Source organism: Megachile rotundata, chromosome 10 (assembly GCF_050947335.1).
Source record: "Megachile rotundata isolate GNS110a chromosome 10, iyMegRotu1, whole genome shotgun sequence".
Lineage (NCBI taxonomy): Eukaryota > Metazoa > Arthropoda > Insecta > Hymenoptera > Megachilidae > Megachile > Megachile rotundata.
Window position 1 is genome coordinate 12704941 of NC_134992.1, and position 22284 is coordinate 12727224.

Here is a 22284-nt window from a genome sequence, read left to right on the forward strand (position 1 = left end):
CCAATTCCCAAATTTCCCAATTTCTAAATTTCCCAATTCTCAAGTTTCCCAATTCCCAAATTTCCCAATTCCCAAGTTTCCCAATTCCCAAATTTCCCAATTCCCAAATTTCCCAATTCCCAAATTTCCCAATTTCCCAATTCCCAAGTTTCCCAATTCCCAAGTTTCCCAATTCCCAAATTTCCCAATTCCCAAATTTCCCAATTCCCAAATTTCCCAATTTCTAAATTTCTCAATTCCCAAATTTCCCAATTTCTAAATTTCCCAATTCCCAAGTTTCCCAATTCCCAAATTTCCCAATTCCCAAGTTTCCCAATTCCCAAATTTCCCAATTCCCAAATTTCCCAATTCCCAAATTTCCCAATTTCCCAATTTCCAAATTTCCCAATTCCCAAATTTCCCAATTCCCAAATTTCCCAATTCCCAAGTTTCCCAATTCCCAAGTTTCCCAATTCCCAAGTTTCCCAATTCCCAAGTTTCCCAATTTCCAAATTTCCCAATTTCCCAATTTCCAAATTTCCCAATTCCCAAATTTCCCAATTCCCAAATTTCCCAATTCCCAAGTTTCCCAATTCCCAAGTTTCCCAATTCCCAAGTTTCCCAATTCCCAAGTTTCCCAATTCCCAAGTTTCCCAATTCCCAAATTTCCCAATTCCCAAATTTCCCAATTCCCAAATTTCCCGATTCCCAAATTTCCCATTTCCCAAATTTCCCAATTCCCAAACTTCCCAATTCCTAAATTTTTCAATTCCTGAATTTTCCAATTTTCAAATTTCCCGCCTTCCACTTTTCCCTCTTCTCAATCACAAATTTTAATTCTTGTCCGATAGTCATGTTAATCTAATTACACTATTGTTCTCTAAATTGTGACTCACGTCTCGTGTTTGATTAATGCTAAATTAAATAAGTCCTTGCGTCAAAATGAAATCATTGATAATTAAAAAATTCAATAAAAATGAATTTTTGAATTACACGATAAAAATTTGAAATTAATAGAACGCTAGATACTCGAGTGAAAGCCATTGCGAGACATGGCGGATTATGTTCATCAAAACAGCACTTTCAATATATTATACATTCAAATTAATTGAATTAATAATTTAATTGTTTCATATTGTCTGATACACCGCACACATCACATACAGCACATATTTGCATAAATATCCGCGGTCTAATTGGAATGCTCGATACACCAATAAAACGAGGCGTAATTAATTTTCGGTTAATCCGAATTTTTCCCGCGAAATTCAGGAGGTCAAAAAAAAATTGGGGGGTGGGGGGTTACAAAGAATTCTTTTAATCGTATTTACGCGTTTTAATATTTATAATATCGATGTATCGATTGCGGTGCTGTCTGCAAATCGGATTACGATGACAAACGCCGACTCGGTGATATGAGCGTTGCAATAAAAAGAGGGAAGGAAAAAAACAACGTAAATGTGCCGCGAGATCCATTCGTTCGACGATTATATGAAATAGCGACAAAAAAAGTAATTCACCGTGAGAATACTCTTAATAAATTCAATCGGATGGCTGCGGTTTTAATTGGTCGAAAGCGCGAAAGGGAAACGGGATTCGACGAAGAATTTCTGTCGCCATTGAAATTTTTCATGAATACGATGTTCAAAGCTTTCGTTTAAATTCATCTTTTAGGTGCTTTAAATGTGGACATACGAGTGGTTTTTTATTTTGGAAATATTTTTCATATGTAATTTCAATTTGGACGATTTGGGACTTTATTTTAGGTTTGTGGAGTGGAGATACGGTCATAAAATTAAGGGTGATTGAGGAATTAGGGAATTGGGGAATTAGGGTATGGGGAATTAGGGAATGGGGAATTAGGGAATGGAGAATTTGGGGAATTGGGGAATTAGGGAACGGGGAATTTGGGAATGGGGAATTAGGGAATGGGGAATTTGGGGAATTGGGGAATTAGGGAACGAGGAATTTGGGAATTGGAGAACTGAGGAATTGGGGAATTGGGAAATTCGGAAATAAGGGAATGGGGAATTAGGGAATGTGGAATTAGGGAATGGGGGAATTAGCAAATTGGGAAATTAGGGAATGGGGAAATTAGGGAGTTCGGAAATTAGAGAATTCGGAAATTAGAGAATTTGGGAAATGAGAAATTGGGAAATAAGGGAATGGGGAATTTGGAGAATTGGGGAATTAGGGAACGGGGAATTTGGAGAATTGGGGAATTAGGGAACGGGGAATTTGAGAATTGGAGAATTGAGGAATTGGGAAATTGGAAAATTGGGGAATTAGAGAATGGGGAATTAGGGTATGGGAAATAAGGGAATGGGGAATTTGGAGAATTGGGGAATTAGGGCACGGGGAATTTGAGAATTGGAGAATTGAGGAATTGGGAAATTGGAAAATTGGGGAATTAGAGAATGGGGAATTAGGGTATGGGGAATTAGGGAATGGGGAATTTGGGGAATTGGGGAATTAGAGAACGGGGAATTTGGCAATTGGAGAACTGAGGAATTGGGGAATTGAGAAATTGGGAAATAAGGGAATGGGGATTTAGCGAATGGGGGAATTATGGAACGGGGAATTGGGGAATTGAAAAACTGAGGAATTGGGGAATTGAGAAATTGGGAAATAAGGGAATGGGGATTTAGGGAATGGGGGAATTAAGGAATGGGGAATTGGGGAATTGGGGAATTGGAAAACTGAGGAATTGGGGAATTGAGAAATTGGGAAATAAGGGAATGGGGATTTAGGGAATGGGGGAATTAAGGAATGGGGAATTGGGGAATTGGGGAATTGGAGAACTGAGGAATTGGGGAATTGAGAAATTGGGAAATAAGGAAATGGGGAATTTGGAGAATTGAGGAATTAGGGAACGGAGAATTTGGGAATTGAAGAACTAAGGAATTAGGGAAATCGGAAATTGGGAAATAAGGGAATGGGGAATTACAGAATGGGGACTTTGAAAATTATTGAATTGGGAAATTAAAGAATTGAGTATTTGGAGATTTAACAGTTTAAGAACTTATTTCAAGAACATATCAGCAATCCACCCTATTATTTGAATATCGACCCCATATTTAATCCCATAAGCTTCATTTGATTTATTTAACCCCATTTCTGTTCTTAATCGAAATCGACCGAAATTCGATGCCCCGTTCTCTTCCACGTTCCTAATTAAAAACAGAAGAATATTATTCATCGAAACATAAACCGGTCCCCGAATACGTACCTGTAGAACACCATTCTCCATCTCTCTGTTTTTCTTTTTACTTTCCTGTAATCGATACACGCGACACCATATAATATCGATCTTTCACCGAGCATGTTGCCGCCCGTGTTTGTATTTTTTCGACGGAAATATACACAAGATTATTTTTCTGGCGGAAAAGCGTAAACAGACGAGCAAACAAATGCAACGATTTTTATAAAATACGCTTCAAACTTGATTCGCTATCTGCGTTTTTATTAAAAAAACAAAATTCTGACGATTCACCGTCCGATGCGTTTATTTCGAAATTTGCGTTCAATTGCGGGCATCGATTTCTCACGATAGAACGGACAGATAAATCGGCAAAATCGATCTTCGTAAATGTGAATATTTTCAGGAGATAATGAAATAATTTGTATTACACGTTTGTAAATTAATTTATATTATGAAATTGATTTTATTTCAGCAAGCTATCAAAATTTTACACCATTTATAAAATACAAGATTAATCATTATTTGTTACGAGTAAATATTAGACTCATCTAGTTGTACAATTAAATTCTTTCATACAAATTCATTTTTACATTTCCTTTAAATTTTTCATTACGTTCGCAAATTGAAAGTTTAGTGCCAAAGGCAACTAAACAAAAAAAAAGTTATTATAGTTATTCTACATATATCAACCACAAAACCATCAACCGAATTTTCCACCAGTTCTCTACAATCATAAATTTCTTTCAAACATAAAAAATCTAAATCTATACAATTCAAATAATCCACTCAATAATCCAAGTCGCCCATAAAATAATTCACCCTCGAAACAAGTAAATAAGCTGCACAAGATTCATAAAATTTTGCTTCTGTAATAAACTAGTTTCCTCACGCCGGAACAACTGTAGCCGCGCAGTCGACAAAATGGCTGCCATATTGAAATAAAAGAACGTCAAATCCTTCGCGTACGATAGTATATAAATCGTAGTAGGTTTATCGGTAAGTAATCAGTTGTCCCGTCGTTTATGGATGCATTAACCGATCGTGATCGGTAGTCTTGTTCGTAGCCGCAACGCTCTTTATCGAGAAAATGACTTCCCGTCGAATGAGTGGCGTAGAGATAGAGATAAGGATAGTTTATATGCATACGAGCTTCCGTGATGCCATCGATGAAAGTGGCCCCTCGAGGCAGCTCGATGGACCGACGTGAAAATCTTACAAAGGAACCCGACACAAATTGTTCCCTCTTCGACGGAGACAAACATTCGGAGGACTTCGATGCTTAATGGTCACGCGTTTGTACGGTTTGTATAGTATGTTTGTACGAGAGAATTCGCGTATGTGGAAATTTTGGGGGTGGGTGGGTTTATTGGTGCAGGGTGGGGGATGATGGTTGGAGTGGTGAAATGGTTTTTTGGGGTTTGGAGATTTGGGAATTTGGGAATTAGGGAATTGGGAAATTAGCGAGCTAGAAAATTAGGGAATTGGGAAATATGGAATTGGGAAATTAGCGAACTGGAAAATTAGGGAATTAGGAAATGTGGAATTGGGAAACGTGGAATTAGGAAATTAGCGAACTAGAAAATTAGGGAATTGGGAAATTAGCGAACTGAAAAATTAGGGAATTAGGAAATGTGGAATTGGGAAATTAGGGAATTGGGAAATTAGCGAACTGGAAAATTAGGGAATTAGGAAATGTGGAATTGGGAAACGTGGAATTGGGACATTAGCGAGCTGGAAAATTAGGGAATTGGGAAATGTGGAATTGGAAAATGTGGAATTGGGAAACGTGGAATTGGGAAATTAGCGAACTAGAAAATTAGGGAATTGGGAAATGTGGAATTGGGAAACGTGGAATTGGGAAATTAGCGAACTAGAAAATTAGGGAATTGGGAAATTAGTGAACTGGAAAATTAGGGAATTAGGAAATGTGGAATTGGGAAATGTGGAATTGAGAAATTAGGGAATTAGGAAATATGGAATTGGGAAATTAGCGAACTGGAAAATTAGGGAATTGGGAAATTTGGAAATTGGAAAATAGAAGAGCTAGAAAATTTGGAAATTGAAAAATGGGAGGGTCGGGAAATTAAAAAAATTAGAAACTGGAAAATTGGGAAATTTGAGAGTTGATTTTATTCTATGAGCAATAGTTTTATTATATAGAACTAGGTATTGCGCTATTATACTACCATTACTATATTTGATCAAGTACAGTCTAATATTCCAAGAAGTTTGATCCTTCAAACAAGATAACCTCTCTAATTAGTTACGAACTAAAATCAATTAATCCAAGATACGATCCTTACTACCTCCGTTAATTAAAACACAAACGAGTAGTGGAAATATTTATCAAATACTCGATAAAATGTTTCACATATCACGATCACTTTATCTTGATTTTATCTCAGCGATCTACAGTAGTTCACTGTTCAAAGCGTCTCGAAGCTTTCCCTTCTGTCACATATTTTATTTCGGTAAATTCAGTCATTAAATATTTAATGAGTAGTTTTAAAAGAATTCTTTCATCACATCGTCGGAATCTTGTTCACTTGTCACGTCAAGTTGTTGCGACACGTTTGGGGAAGAAAACTACACCGAGATCCAATCGAGTGAATTCTGTCCTTGCTTCCAATTAACGGAGAAAATTAAGCGGACAGTTTCTGTCTTTAGCGATCTTAAAGTTGATAATTGACGGCGTCAAATTCGAACTGACGCTAACAACTCGTTAATTACGATCGCGTTGAACTGCTGCGTGATATGTAGTGATGTAACAGTTTGACATCTTCGCAGTTTCCGATTAGTTTAAATTTTTGGATACTGAATATTTTAAGTTTTGGCGCTTCATTTTTTGGGTGAATTTGGAATTTTTTATTTTGTAGATTTTACAAGTTTTCGAGTTTGCAAATTTGCAAATTCCCCAATACCACATTTCCCAATTCCACATTTCTCAATTTCTAATTTTTTTAATTTCCAAATTTCCCAATAACTTCTAAATTTCCCAAACTCTCACATTTTCCAATTTCCAAATGTTCCAACTCTCACATTTTTCAATTTCCAAATGTTCCAACTGCTAAATTTCCCAATTTCTAAATTTTCCTAGTCTCACATTTTCCAATTTCCAAATTTTCCAATTTCCAAACATCCCAACTCCTAAATTTCCCAATTTCTAAATTTTCCAATTCTCATATTTTCTAATTTCCAAATTTTCCAACTCTCATATTTTCCAATTTCCAAATGTTCCAACTCTCACATTTTCCAATTTCCAAATGTTCCAACTCCTAAATTTCCCAGTTTCTAAATTTTCCTAGTCTCACATTTTCTAATTTCCAAATTTTCCAATTTCCAAACATCCCAACTCCTAAATTTCCCAACTTCTAAATTTTCCAATTCTCATATTTTCTAATTTCCAAATTTTCCAACTCTCATATTTTCCAATTTCCAAATGTTCCAACTCTCACATTTTCCAATTTCCAAATGTTCCAACTTCTAAATTTCCCAGTTTCTAAATCTTCCTAGTCTCACATTTTCCAATTTCCAAATTTTCCATCTTTCACACATTTTCCAATTTCCAAACGTCCCAACTTCTAAATTTTCCAATTCTCACACTATCTAATTTCCAAATTTTCCAACTCTCATATTTTCCAATTTCCAAATGTTCCAACTCTCACATTCTCCAATTTCCAAATGTTCCAACTCCTAAATTTCCCAATTTCCAATTTTCTCAATTACCACATTTCCCAACTCCTAAATTTCCCAATTTCCAATTTTTCCAATTACCAAATTTTCCAACTCCTAAATTTCCCAATTTTCCAACTCATATTTTCCAATTTCCAAATGTTCCAACTCCTAAATTTCCCAATTTCCAATTTTCCCAATTTCCAAATTTCCCAACTCCTAAATTTCCCAATTCCTAAATTTCCCAATTCCTAAATTTTCCAATTCCTAAATTTTCCAATTCCTAAATTTCCCAACTCCTAAATTTCCCAACTTCCAAATTTCCGTGACTAACCTCGTTACTCATTGCACATATTAAATATAACAAACGCTTCTAATATCCGTCGTAACTTTGATCCGATCAGACTAATTCTGGACCCAAAATGTCTGCCGTTCAAGTAGAGAGTCAGGTACTCGGGTTAACAGAGTGGAAAATGTGAAAGGAATGACGTGTCTGCGAACCGTGGAGCTTATTCGAAAGGTGGAATTACGGTGTCGAATTTTGGAGGGTGGTCGCCCGACGACGATAAAGCACGATAACGCAGCCGTGACCCTTTAACATTTAACAAAATACACGTCCCAGATCGCGATGCACGATTCGCATAGCTTTCGTCCAGCGACCCTATTTCCCGAGCCTTTTATTCTTTTCCCTCCGGTTTCGCCGTTTTTGCTCGCATTTCCTTTTTTTTCCCTCGGTCTTTGTCACCGGCAGAACGATGTCGCTCGTTCATTCTCGTTCCGGCTTCTACGTATCGGCCACATCCACGCACTCGGACCAGCCAGATACCGTGTACCTAATTTTACTGCCGGTGTCAGGTAATTAGAGGTATGTCCGTGTTCGAACGTGATTTAAATGGAAACTGTCAAACCGACCGAATAAACGGGAACCTCGATTAAAGAATCGTCCCTATATCTGTCTCACGCGTTTCCGGATATTATACTGCGCCTCTATTTCCGTTGCGATTTACGCTCTTCTTTCGCTACTCGTTTACGCGCTGCTTTTTTTTTACCAAGAAATATATGTGCACGGTGTGATCCGTGTACGGTCGATGCTGCATTAACGGATGGCTGGAATAAATACTTGCTTTGGGTGTCACTTTTTTTCGGGTCTTTCGGGACTCTGGAAATTTAACTTGCGGAGCAATTGGTGGACTTTACAAGTTTATGGGATCCAATTTCTTAATTCTTATATTTCGCAAATTTTTAAGTTGCAGCTTCCACATTTCCTGACTCTCAAATTTCCCAATTGGCAACTTCAATATTTTCCAATTTTCCCAATTTCTAAATTTCCTAATTCCTAAATTTCCAAATTCGCTAATTTCCCAATTCCCTAATTTACTAATTCTCTAATTTCCCCATTCCCCAATTTCTCCATTTGCTAATTTCCTCATTCCCTAATTTCCTCGATCCCTAATTTCCTCATTCCCTAATTTCCCAATTTCTAAATTCCCATTTCTCTAATTTCCCAACTCCTAAATTTCCCAATTCCTAAATTTCCAAATTCGCTAATTTTCCAATTCCCTAATATTCCAATTCCCTAATTTCCTGGATCCCTAATTTCCCCATTTCCTAATTTCCGCATTCCCTAATTTCCTAATTCTCTAATTTCCCAACTCCCTAATTTCCCCATACCCTAATTTCCCTATACCCTAATTTCCCCATTTGCTAATTTCCCCATTCCCTAATTCCCCCATTCCCTAATTTCCCCATTCCCTAATTTTCCAATTCCCTAATATCCCAATTCCCTAATTTCGCAAATCCCTAATTTCCCCATTCCCTAATTTCCCAATTCTCTAATTTCCCAACTCCCTAATTTCCCCATACCCTAATTTCCCCATTTGCTAATTTCCCCATTCCCTAATTTCCCCATTCCCTAATTCCCCCATTCCCAAATTCCCATTTCTCTAATTTCCCAACTCCTAAATTCCCATTTCCTTAATTTTCCAATTCGTGCATTTCTCAATTTTCAAATTTCCCGCCTCCCACATTTCCCCCTCCGCAAATTTTCCAAATCCCAAACTCTAGCTTTTTCTACCTTTCCAAATTCTTAAACAACCCAAAACACTTCCAGCACCTCTCATACCAAGATCCCCTCATACTGATTATTAATATCCCGCAGTACAATAAGAAAAACGAGAAGCATCGATATCCACCGCGCTGAGTCGCATTTCGGACAAGATTTTCGCCACGGAGGGAACGTGGCGAGAATAAAGCATCCCAATAAGTAAATTGCATCGTCCGAATGAAATGTAAAAGCTTATCTGGCCGTAAACATTTGGCGGGATGGTTTTGATCGCGGGTGTAAAGGGAATAAAGGGGTGCATTCTGGCAGAAAAGGAGGACAGAAGGTTTCACTTTTATTTGCGCTATGACCGTCTTCTTGCTATTTTCTTCATCCCTCCGAATACTCGGTGTTTTCTCCATCGTATAATTCGAAAGGCAGCGATCGCAGTATAATACAAATCGAAAGCGGAATTTATTCTACCCGGAATAAGCGCATGCGCGTGTTTGTATCAATTAAATCCGCGCTGAGTAATTTTTGCGATATTTTTGTTGTGCACACAGCTTTATTTCTATCGGAGGAATATTTCATAAGCTATATTATTTTTTGAAATACCGTATTTTGATGGAGTTTCCTGTGTTTTTTCGTTCGTTATTTTTATTATGTTTGAGTGCGTTTTATTTATAATAATCGGAGACACTTTAAGGGGAAGACGTTGAAATATTGTTTTGAGCCGTTGTATCTGTTCCTGCACAAGCTGCTCGTTTTATTGCACATCAAACTCCGCTGTTTGCGCTGAATTTATACGAACGTTTCGCGATAAAACGACCTGATATTGAAACAGTGTTTCAGTTTAATTCGTTGGATTAAACATGACTGCACAAATAGAGATCAATTCTTCTGAATCTCTTCTAAAATTGCGCTCCTCGTAAATATGTAACTTATCGAGTAAGGGTGTGTTAGTAGATTTTATTCTTACGTCTGAACGATAAACTTGACAATTACTTTGTTTATATAATAAATAATAATTCTTTATCTTTAATAATAATTACATTATGTGTATTATGATCTTGTCAGACTCCGTTGAAGAGTAAATAGAACCAATTATATTATAATAATGTAATTATTATTCTTGATAAAGGTTAATATATATATTATTTATATTATAATTGTTGGGATTTTAATTATTGGACGTGAAAATCACTTTAACTTTCTTTGTGATTAATTCTATTTGCTAATATGACCGTATTGATGGTTCAAATCTATTGTATTCGCTATTGCGAATTGAAAAGCGGCGCGCGCTCCGAAAATTGCCGAACGTTGCCGAGTCGCTCCGACCGACGCGAACCTGTCCTACGGAAACACGCTAATGTTTCTTTTTAACAATAATAATTTTTATAGACTCAATGAAACAATGAAGATAAAAATTATGCCTTTATATCGTAATGATTATTATTTTTAATAATAAGTAACTAATACATCACTCATTCTATAATAATCATATTATTTAAATTATAACAATACAATTGTCATCCTTAGTAGTTTTTAAAATATTCTTTAACAAATAACAAGAACGTAATAAATAAAATATTATAGTTTCGTTAATACATTCCGTGATTATTAAAATAGTATGAAAAGTAAAAATAACGAAATAAAAATATAGAAGGTATGAAAAGTTCGTGGACACCGAGTGTGCATAAAACGGGTAGTTCGAATCGTTGCTATTCACAGCGAGGATCGCTCGTTTTCGACATTGTTGAAAACATCCCCTCTTCTTTTATCGCCAGAGATATAAAATGATGGGACGATGGTATTTAACGTTGTGTGGAAGAAGCTGTTTACGATTACGGCGCCAATGCACGCGTTTACGACGCGTTAACGTCCGTTCAAACGTTCCTCGAGTTTTCGCATCGCGTCGCGTTTCCATTCTCATTAAATGGCATCGATCGATTTAGCCGTTCGCCGGCTGAAAACCAATTTTTTCGATCGCCGGTGAAACGTTTACATCCGTTTCAACCGTCCGTGCGTTTCCCGTGCCGATGAAATCGCTAGATACAAGTTTCGACGAAAACACGCACACGTACGGGACGCGGAACCGTTAGACAGAAAGTGTATCCAGGTGAATTCGTTAAAAATTGATTGTTGTAACGAAATTCCGTTGCCTATGCGCGATACGCGGCGCGTCCCTCTGTTTGCAAGAGGGACGAAAACATGGCAGTTTCCGGGAAATTTTGAAAGGATTCGAGCTTTTGATGGACAATCGATCATTAGAATTTTTATTTGTTGCGGACGAGATTTATTGAAACAGTTTTTGGTCGTGATCGCCCAGATGCGGTACAGAGAAGATACATTTAGCGGGAGTGATTTGAAATGGAGGAAATTGGGGAAATCTGGAATATTGGATTCTTCCTTTTTGGTATTTTTGCTACTTCTTTTTTTAATTTCAGAATTTGGTTATTGGGGTTTAGGAACTTGGGGATTTCGGAATGAGGAACCTAGGGATTTCGGAATTTTGAGATGTAGGAATATGGAATCTAGGGATTTTTGAATTTAGGAATTTGGGATTTGGGGATCTCTGAATTTTGGAATTTGGGAAATAGGAGATTTTGGATCGAGGAATTCGGGGTCTAGGGATTTTCGGATTTAGGAATTCGGGGTCCTGGGATTTCGAAATTTTGGAATTTCGGATCTAGGGAATTTTGGATCTAGAAATTTGGGATATAGGGACTTCGGAATATTCTAATTTGGGATCCAGGGAAGTTTTAATATAAGAATTTGGAATCTAGGGATTACTGAATCTAGGAATTCGGGGTCTATGGATTTCGGAATTTTGGAATTCGAGGTCTAGGGAATTTGGGATTTAGAAATTTGGGATATAGGGATTTCTGAATATTCTAATTTGGGATCCAGGGAATTTTTAATATAAGAATTTGGAATCTAGGGATTACTGAATCTAGGAATTCGGGGTCTATGGATTTCGGAATTTTGGAATTCGAGGTCTAGGGAATTTGGGCTCTAGAAATTTGGAATATAGGGATTCGAAATATTCTAATTTGGGATCCAGGGAATTTTTGATATAAGAATTTGGGATCTAGGGATTTCTGTATTTAGGAATTCGGGTTCTATGGATTTCGGAATTTTGCAATTTGGGATCTAGGAAATTTGGGATCTAGAATTTTGGGATTTAGGTATTTTAGAATTTGGAAAGTCGAGGTCTATGGATTTCGGAATTTGGAATTTGTGATCTAGGGAATTTAGAACTTAGTAACAGTGAGGCCTAGATATTTCGGGATTAAGGTATTTTTGAATCTAGGGAATTTCTAATGCAAGAGTTTGACATCTAGGGACCTTTGAATTTAGAAAACTGGCGTCTGGGAATTTCAGATTATCAATACTTGCAATCTACTAATTTTTCAACTTAGTTGTCCGAAAATTTCAGAACTTAACTGTAACCGCAACAACCGTTAAACTAATAAGTCCATCAAAAGTTGCATCATAAAACAAAAAACCTAACAAGTTACCTAAGCCATATAAAAACCAACTGGCTAGAATTTCACATTTCCCTAGAATCGTAAAAAAGCGGAATATGAAAGGAAACAAACACGCAGTTGGCAAAGGCCGGCAACAGTTCGAAATTGATTAACCTCTGTTGGAAAGGTAAATGTTCCGGCACGGTTCATTTCAAGTTCGTCAAGTAACTTGGCAACGAATGAAACTTACTGCGGCGCAAAGCGCATAGTTACGCCGTGAGCTACGCGGTAATTGGAACGTACCTGCGAAGCCCCCTAACGTATAATGTTTACAATTCCGTTATATTTCCAGCCCTAATCACTGGTACTTGCGGCGCTTCTGTTTCACCTTCTGGCCACCCTGGCTGGAATATAATAATTTTCCGGTCGAATCTCATTACAGTTCGCGAAACGCCTGTCGTTGCTTTCCAGAGGGTTCATTAAGCTCCGACAAACGGTCCTCGATATTTAACGACATCACCCCGGCCAGACTTTTATTGGATAGACCGACAAATTGATTGCAGATTTTCAACCGATGGAATCGTAAATAACTTCCTTCGTTGTCTACCGGTGCCTTGGACAGTGTACAAACACGTCGAAAATTGTTCATTGTGTCCCGTCGATTTCTAATCGACAACTCGAGTCTTCAATGTTTTATGAGTCCGTTGTATTTATTTGTATGTCGGTATTTAGGAAATTTTAGAGTTTGAAAAATTGGACGTTTAGGAATTTGGAATCTACAGATGTGAATTTTTCAGTAAGTTATGAAGTCGAAGTTCTTGTGATTCAGCTATTATTTGTGCAATAATTAAAAACATCGAACATGTGAATTTCAATAACGAAATTAATAATGAAATTTCCGCAGGAATTCGCAATTAAATCTGTCGTAAACACCACCGGTGGATTCCACCAAAAAGTCTCTTAAACCGCCCCGTACGAAATGAACTGAAACGTTTTACACGTATCGGTTTAATAACCGGCTTCGTTGAATTTAATGGAAACAGTGCGCCGAAAGCTATGGTTACCGAGCTGTTTTCACGAAACTCTGTATAATGGGAAACAACGATTTAGTAGAAATAGCGTAGTAATTCCCCGACAAATAGCATTAAAGGTTTTCTTCGTTGAATAAGCGTTTCTATGACTTCCTCGATTTACTTCGCGTAGAAAGCTGCATAAATTCTATTCGATGTTCTTCTCTTAGAGTAATTTCCAAATATTCGAACTTTGTATGGAAATTCGATACACTATATTTGTAATTTCGATGCAATTTTCATTGTTCGTTTAAATTTTTCGATATTCCATAACAAATTGACGGAATTAAAAAAATATTTTAAAATAGCCCAATCCTTTGTGAATAAAACAAAAAATAATTTAGCTAAATCGGTTAAGTAGTTTCTGAGAAAAAAATTCGTAAGTGAAGCCTGTTTATAAATTCATACAGGGTGTGTTCTTCTTCTGACTCGTTTTCTTTAAAATTTTTCGTTATTATAAAACAGGTGGACAAACCCACAAAAAATATTTTAAAATAGCCCAATCCTTTGTGAATAAAACAAAAAATAATTTAGCTAAATCGGTTAAGTAGTTTCTGAGAAAAAAATTCGTAAGTGAAGCCTGTTTATAAATTCGTACAGGGTGTGTCACAACTACTGTTCTTCTTCTGACTGGTTTTCCTTAAAATTTTTCGTTATTATAAAACAGGTGGACAAAGCTACAAAAAATATTTTAAAATAGTCCAATTCTTTGTGAGTAAAACTAAAAAGAATTTACCTAAATCGGTCGAGTAGTTTCTGAGAAAAAAATTCGTAAGTGAAGCCTGTTTTCGCAAAAATGGGCAAAAATTGCAAATTTTAAAGGATTGTTATTTCTTAACAAATTTGAAACCGGCAAAATGATGACTTAAACTCCCCCTAATTTCACATGGACAATAACATATTTTGATTAGAGCAAAATCGCAGATGGTGACGTCCAAAAGTGATCGATTTAACCCCTTCATATTATTTCAAAGTTAATTTGATAATTTCAACAAAATAAAAATATATAAAATCTCTGAATGTCCCATACAAAAAGCAAGTCCTAAATATTTCAGTAGAACGCAGAAGATATCGCCGCATCTTTTCGCAAGAATTTCTTTCCGTCCGACAGGACTCCCCGGGGTGGTTTTTCCTCGCTAAATAAAATATCGAAACGGTGTCTAATCACGATATACCGACTAGACTGAAACCGATTGCGCGTGTTTCTATGACGAGGTTTCAGCAACTTCCAAACTCATCTTGAAATGTATCAATGGCGAGCAAGAAAAGGGCCTTTGACATTTCAGTTACAAAAGAGCATACATCTCGCTCGTCCTGCTTCATTCGAGACTTCTTGCTATACGCTTTGACGTCTATTTATCCGCTATCGAGTACTTTCATTACTCGAATCGAGAATCCTCTTACCTCTTCTTCATTTTATGTTAATCTCTTCTGAAATGATTCCATCTAGACTTTCCCCCAATTTCCTCTTCCGCTGCGGTCTTTGGAAACCTTTCGAAAATGTTATTTATTATAGGTTTATTGAGGTGCTTTAATAATTGCACTGGTATTTCGTTTTGATAAGTTTGTTTAATTAGGCGCGAAATTTTCACATCTCCAAATCTTTACATCTTTCAATCTTCAGATTCTAATATTCTTAGGTCCTCAAGTCCTCTGATTTTTTAAGTTGGTAGAATATCCAGGTGCTGGATCCCCCAACTTGTATTATAGATTCCCTAATTCCTAGATCTTCAAATCTTTAATGACCAAATCTTTACATTCCTAAAACTTTAGATTCTCAAACTCTCAGACCCACAAATCTTCACATACTCAAATCCTCACATGCTCAAACCTTCACATCCCCAAATTCTCACATCCTTAAATCCTCACATTCTCAAACCTTCACATCCCTAAATTCTCACATCCCCAAATCCTCACATGCTCAAACCTTCATATCTCCAAATCCTCAAGATTCCCAAACTCTCAGACCCCCAAATCTTCACATCTCCAAATTCTCCAATCCCCAAATCCTCACATGCTCAAATCTTCACATCCCCAAATTCTCACATCCCCAAATCCTCACATTCTCAAACCTTCACATCCCTAAATTCTCACATCCCCAAATCCTCACATGCTCAAATCTTCACATCCCCAAATTCTCACATCCCCAAATCCTTACATGCTCAAATCTTCACATCCCCAAATTCTCACATCCCCAAATCCTCACATGCTCAAACCTTCACATCCCCAAATCCTCACATCCTCAAATCTTCACATGCTCAAATCTTCACATCCCCAAATTCTCACATCCCCAAATCCTTACATGCTCAAACCTTCACATCCCCAAATTCTCACATCCCCAAATCCTTACATGCTCAAACCTTCACATCCCCAAATTCTCACATCCCCAAATCCTCACATGCTCAAACCTTCACATCCCCAAATCCTCACATCCTCAAATCTTCACATCCCCAAATCCTCACATCCCCAAATTCTCACATCCCCAAATCCTCACATCCTCAAACCTTCACATCCCCAAATTCTCACATCCCCAAATCCTCACATGCTCAAACCTTCACATCCCCAAATCCTCACATCCTCAAATCTTCACATCCCCAAATTCTCACATCCCCAAATCCTCACATCCTCAAACCTTCACATCCCCAAATTCTCACATCCCCAAATCCTCACATGCTCAAATCTTCACATCCCCAAATTCTCACATCCCCAAATTCTCACATCCCCAAATTCTCACATCCCCAAATTCTCACATCCCCAAATTCTCACATCCCCAAATTCTCACATCCCCAAATTCTCACATCCCCAAATCCTCACATCCTCAAATCTGCCCATCCTCAAATCCTCACATCCTCAAATCCTCAGATCCCCAAATTCTCCCATCCCCAAATCTTCAAAAATGGTCCATCTCCAATAACGTTCACAGGCTCAGATTAAGTAAACGAAAGTAAGGGAACGAAAACGATTTGAATCGAAACGAAACAGACGATCCAACGAGATCGCTACGTTCTGAAATATGCTGGCGCAGGGATGCGGCCGTTTAACTTCTCCCGAAATTCCAACGGGAACCGAATTATTAACGTAATTGCACTTTCGAAATAAAGTTTTACGGCGTTCCCTAAGTTGTTACGAAGAATGTCAGAAGTTTCCGTTACGGACTTCGATGCGTTTTGAAAACGGGCAAACACCGGAAACTACTTTCGACCGACGGTATCTCTGCAACCACCCTTTATTGCATTTTCGACGACAACAAAAAATCGAGAGACCGCGTTTACGGCGATTTGAAAGATCACGTTTTCTGTTCCCAGGTTTATCAGAAAAGAGGAGAGATATTCAACCAGGATGAATTGTTTGTAAGTACACTTTTGTATAATTAAATTCTATTCGTTAGAGTAATTGTTTTTATTGTATGCTAAGTTGATTTAATTTTGTGAATTACTAAAATGATGCTAGAAATGCAGGACAGAAATTCAGCTAAGTTAAACTATTTATATAATGTCTTGTAAGATAAAATATTTTAAGGGTGGGCACAATTAAAATGTTTGAAAAATATTCATAAATTTATTGACAGATAAAATGATTCTATAAGAACATTTTTATTAATGAAAATAATTAAAGAAAAATATTTGCTGATTAACAAATTGCTTATAAAATAAAATATATTAAATATGTGCACCCTCAAGGTATTTAAAAAATATTCATAAATTTATTGACAGATAAAATGACTCTATAAGTACATTTTTATTAATGAAAATAATTAAGAGAAAATATTTGCTGACTAACAAATTTCTTATAAAATAAAATATATTAAATATGTGCACCCTCAAAGTATTTAAAAAATATTCACAAAATTTATGGACAGAAAAAATGATTCTATAAGAACATTTTTATTAATGAAAATAATTAAGGAAAAATATTTGCTGATTAACAAATATCTTGTAAGATAAAATATGTTAAATATGTCCACCCTCAAAGTATTTAAAAAATATTCATAAAATCTATGGACAGATAAAATGACTCTATAAGTACACTTTTATCAATGAAAATAATTAAGGAAAAATATTTGCTGATTAACAAATATCTTACAAAATAAAATATATTAAATATGTCCACCCTTAAAATATTTATAAAATGATTCTTCAACTCACCCTTAAATAAACGAATCCAACAATTATCTCTCCAACCCCCTTAATTAAAAACTCCTTCAAAAACAGCATATGTGAGCACTCAGAATTTCCCCAAAACCCCCATAAAATTGATGACCGTCATAAAACGATTCTTTGCAGACGACGATCCAAATCGCGGAACTTCGATGTTAACAGCCCTCGACCCTCGTTTTTCGAATCAATTACAAACGTCGGTTTTTAGCCCGCGGTCGAACGCATAATGGCTCAACTCCGTGTCGAAGTGACATTAGTAACCGATTTTCCGTTTCATCGCGCCATACGAGCGAGCTCTGTGTGTGATCTCTGTTATCAACGATCGCCATTTGCCGCGCCGTGGAAACTGTGTCTTATCATCGCGTAGCCGGCGCGGCGCGTTTTCCTCGCACAAAGCGAGGGTCACTTTGTGACTCCCCACACACGTAGAGAACGTACTCGCATAAAGTTACTTGACACTCGTATTACAGATAGAACTTTGCATTCGGTAACCGTGCATGGAGCTAACTGCCGAGTTTTGCTCGGTGAAACCTACTGGGTTTCTGATGTTACTGTGTTGAATTTGTTGGGAATTTTTCGGAATTATCAATGAAGTCGATTTTAATGGGCATGTTTCTTCTCTGTAGTCGAAGATGATTTTTGGTTCGTTTAGAGTGGGAATAATTCTAAGTTGGGAGGGATTAACACGTTGACTGCCACGTCACCCTTATGTGGGTGACACTTAAGTATCTATACTGATTTAACATGTATATTGTTAAAAATTTATTCACTTTCCCAACCGCAAATTCTCGCAATAATTACATGAATCTATGGAAAATAAATGTAACAAGATAAAAATTGGTCAAGAATTAAAGCACTACTGAATGCAATTGAAAATTACTTTGGTGTGGCAGTCAACGTGTTAAAAGCAATCTGAAAAGGTTTGAAATTGTAAGATGTGATTAGAAACAAGTTTAAGGTGTAATTGATCAGAAGTTTAAGTTTTCTTGGTCTTCAATTTTCAAGGTTGCAAATTTTTAAGTTTCTGTTGTAGATTGCTGCAATTTTCAAGGTACGCAGATTTATAGTTAAGTTAACAAAACGTGTAGCTTTCTATATTTTCAAGGTATCAAAATGCACAAATTCTTGGATTCTTCAATTTCAAAATTTTCAAAATTCCCGCGCTCTCCAAAGTGCGACTTATAAATTTCTAAGGGCCAAATTTCCACGCTTGCGAATCCTCAAATTCTCAAATATACAATTCTTCAAATCTCCACATGCTCAAATTTCCAATATTTCTAATTCTCAAATCCCCAAATTACCAAGTTCCCAAATCACTAAAGGCCGAGTTCTGTCACTTCCGAATCCCCAAATATCCAAATCTCCAATTGCCCAAATTCTCCAATTCCCAAATCCTGAAAGCCTCAAATTCTCACATTGCCATTTTCAACTCCTCAAATCCCCAAATTCCCGAATTCCTAAAATTCCGAAATTTCTCCAAATCCCCAAATTATCAAGTTCCCAGATCCCTAAAGACCGAATTCTGTCACTTTCAAAACCCCAAATCCCCAAATTCAGAGAATCCTGAAATTCCGAAATTTCTCCAAATTTCCAAATCCCCAAATTACCAAGTTCCCAAATCCCTAAAGTCCGAATCCTGTCACTTCCGAATCCCCAAATCTCCAACTCTCCAATTGCCCAAATTCCCCAATTCCCAAATCCTGAAATCTCCAAATTTTCCCATTGCCATTTCCAACTCCTCAAATCCCCAAATTCCCAAATTCCTAAAATTCCGAAATTTCTCCAAATCCCCAAATTATCAAGTTCCCAGATCCCTAAAGACCGAATTCTGTCACTTTCGAAACCCCAAATCCCCAAATTCAGAGAATCCTAAAATTCCGAAAGTTCTCCAAATTTCCAAATCCCCAAATTACCAAGTTTCCAAATCCCTAAAGTCCGAGTTCTGTCACTTCCGAATCCCCAAATCTCCAAATCTCCAATTGCCCAAATTCCCCAATTCCCAAATTCTGAAATCCCCAAATTCTCCCATTTGCATTTCCAACTCCCCAAAAATCCCAAATCCCCAAAATCCTAAACTTCAAAAACTCCCAAACCCTAAAATCCCCCCACAAAACAGCATTAACGTTCCGAGCTAAACGTCATCGAAGAAGGGGTGCCTTGAACCGTAAAGTGAATCGTTGTTCCGAAGATGCGAACCGTAAACGCCGTCATTACACGTTGTCTGGTAACTTTTACGAACGGAACGATTGAAAAGGGAGGTTGTATCGCGATTGTTCTCGTCTGCGTGTCGATGACTCGGGCAAACATCAATTACCGTGGCGTGCATACACAGAATGGCGGAGTGTCGGAAGTTTCGCGTCGCGGAGCCGGAATTAAATTCGCTCGGTCGTCGTTCGGAAACTATTTTCGGATACAATATGAATCGGCAGGATTTATATCTGACGGTGGCTACCATGGGACCAGGCTTTTATTTACAGCGAATCCCGAGTGGCCGCGATAAACGTTAAGCGATAAACAACGATGCTAGAAAATGCCTGGTAATATCGTGGTCTCTCGCCACACGGGAAAAAGCCTTACACTTTCGAGGATCACATACTTCTATCCTCCATTTTACACCGTGACATTAGTCGTGAGTGATCGTTGACGTAATTGGAAACAGCGATCGTGTCTCATTCTTCTATCTTTGCTGGTTACTCGTTTCGTACGACACATATGTGAATATATTTGAAATTTTAGCATAAATAGAATGAGTTAAGTTTAGCATATTTTTAAAAATATTTTTTAGTGCTGAGATAACAAGGCAATATTTTAGGTAATATTTTAGATAATATTTTTTAGATTTGGGGTTTCGGAAGTGACAGAATTCGGTCTTTAGGGATTTGGGAACTTGGTAATTTGGGGATTTGGAGAAATTTCGGAATTTGGGAATTTGGGGAGTTGGGGACTTGGGATTTTTGGGGATTGGGGATTTTTGGGGAGTTGCAAATGGAAATGTGAGAATTTGGGGATTTCAGGATTTGGGAATTGGGGAATTTGAGCAATTGGAGATTTGGGGATTTGGGGATTCGGAAGTGACAGAACTCGGACTTTAGGGATTTTGGGAACTTGATAATTTGGGGATTTGGAAATTTGGAGAAATTTCGGAATTTTAGGATTTTCTGAATTTGGGAATTTGGGGTTTTGAAAGTGACAGAATTCGGTCTTTAGGGATCTGGGAACTTGATAATTTGGGGATTTGGAGAAATTTCGGAATTTTAAGAATTCGGGAATTTGGGGATTTGAGGAGTTGAAAATGGCAATGGGAGAATTTGGGGATTTCAGAATTTGGGAATTAGGGAATTTGGGCAATTGGAGATTTGGGGATTCGCAAGTGACAGGATTCGGACTTTAGGGATTTGGGAACTTGGTAATTTGGGGATTTGGAAATTTGAAGAAATTTCGGAATTTTAGGATTTTCTGAATTTGGGGATTTGAGGTGTTGGAAATGGAAATGTGAGAATTTGAGGCTTCCAGAATTTGGGAATTGGAGAATTTGGGCAATTGGAGATTTGGGGATTTGGGGATTCGGAACTGACAGAACTCGGCCTTTAGTGATTTGGGAACTTGGTAATTTGAGCATTTGAGAATTAGAAATATTAGGAATTTGAGCATGTGGAGATTTGAAGAATTTGAGGATTCGCAAGCGTGGAAATTTGGCCCTTAGAAATTTAGAAATCGCACTTTGAAGAGCGCGGGAATTTTGAAAATTTTGAAATTGAAGAATCCAAGAATTTGTGCATTTTGGTACCTTGAAAATATAGAAAGCCACTCGTTTCGTTAACTTAACTATAAATCTGCGTACCTTGAAAATTACAGCAATCTGCAACAGAAACTTAAAAATTTGCAACCTTGAAAATTTTCAGACAATATTTTTAAGATGTTACACTAACATTTTATAAAAAAAAAATTTTGTAATTTTTTAAGACTCAAAAGGTATTGCCTCCCTTAAATCACAAAATCCAAAAAATCGTAAGAGAAAAATCCGTAAGCACAAAGCGCAACGCGGCGCATAATTAAGGCACCGATAACAAACCAGTATAGAGTTTCCTCAAATTTTGAAGCAATAATTGGACGAGGCAAACAAACTAAGCAAACAGCGGCGAAGGCGAGCTCGTTTCACGTCGTGTTGCTCACATCGCGAGACCATTAGTTTGTCGGATCATTGTTCCCGTCCAAATTCATCCTGATTATCATAACGCGTTAGATTCCGGCTCGATAATTTCCGTCTCGTTCTTCGCTTCCATTTTATCTCCGTTTCGGAACTTCCATCCTTGGTGAACGAGTCGAAATAATGAAAAGAAGTATAACACGAAGAGATCAATAAGAGAAAATGGAGAAAAAATCCATTCACTCGGGTTCGAGTGTCTCTTTTTATCTTTCCATTCGTTTTTATCAGTCTCGTGTCTTGTTCTCGTTTATCGGTGAAAACGATGCGCTTTCGAACGGTGTATAAAATGTAATTACGTAATTACCGAGCAAGATGAATCCTCTACCGAATGTATCTGCAAGTTTCCGGGATACAGATAAAATTGGATTGCTCCGTTTTTTATACGGTCGTTTCTTCGCTGCGCTTTCGAATGGCGCTCTTTTGGAGGTTAGGTTAGTCTTTTCGGAACGTTGTTTTATGGATATTCGTGGATTTCAAAAAGTTGTT

At 37.2% G+C, this 22284-nt stretch overlaps 1 protein-coding gene across 4 annotated transcripts in view; it reads left to right on the forward strand.

Moving 5' to 3' along the window:
• LOC100883369 (protein turtle homolog B) overlaps nucleotides 1–22284 on the forward strand; it is a 613440-nt gene that overhangs the window by 92916 nt on the left and 498240 nt on the right. For all 4 annotated transcript variants that reach the window (XM_076536156.1, XM_076536160.1, XM_076536159.1 and 1 more), the window contains one exon: nucleotides 16740–16784. The gene's annotated coding sequence lies outside the window, so the exon portion shown is untranslated. The remainder of the gene's footprint in view (nucleotides 1–16739; nucleotides 16785–22284) is intronic.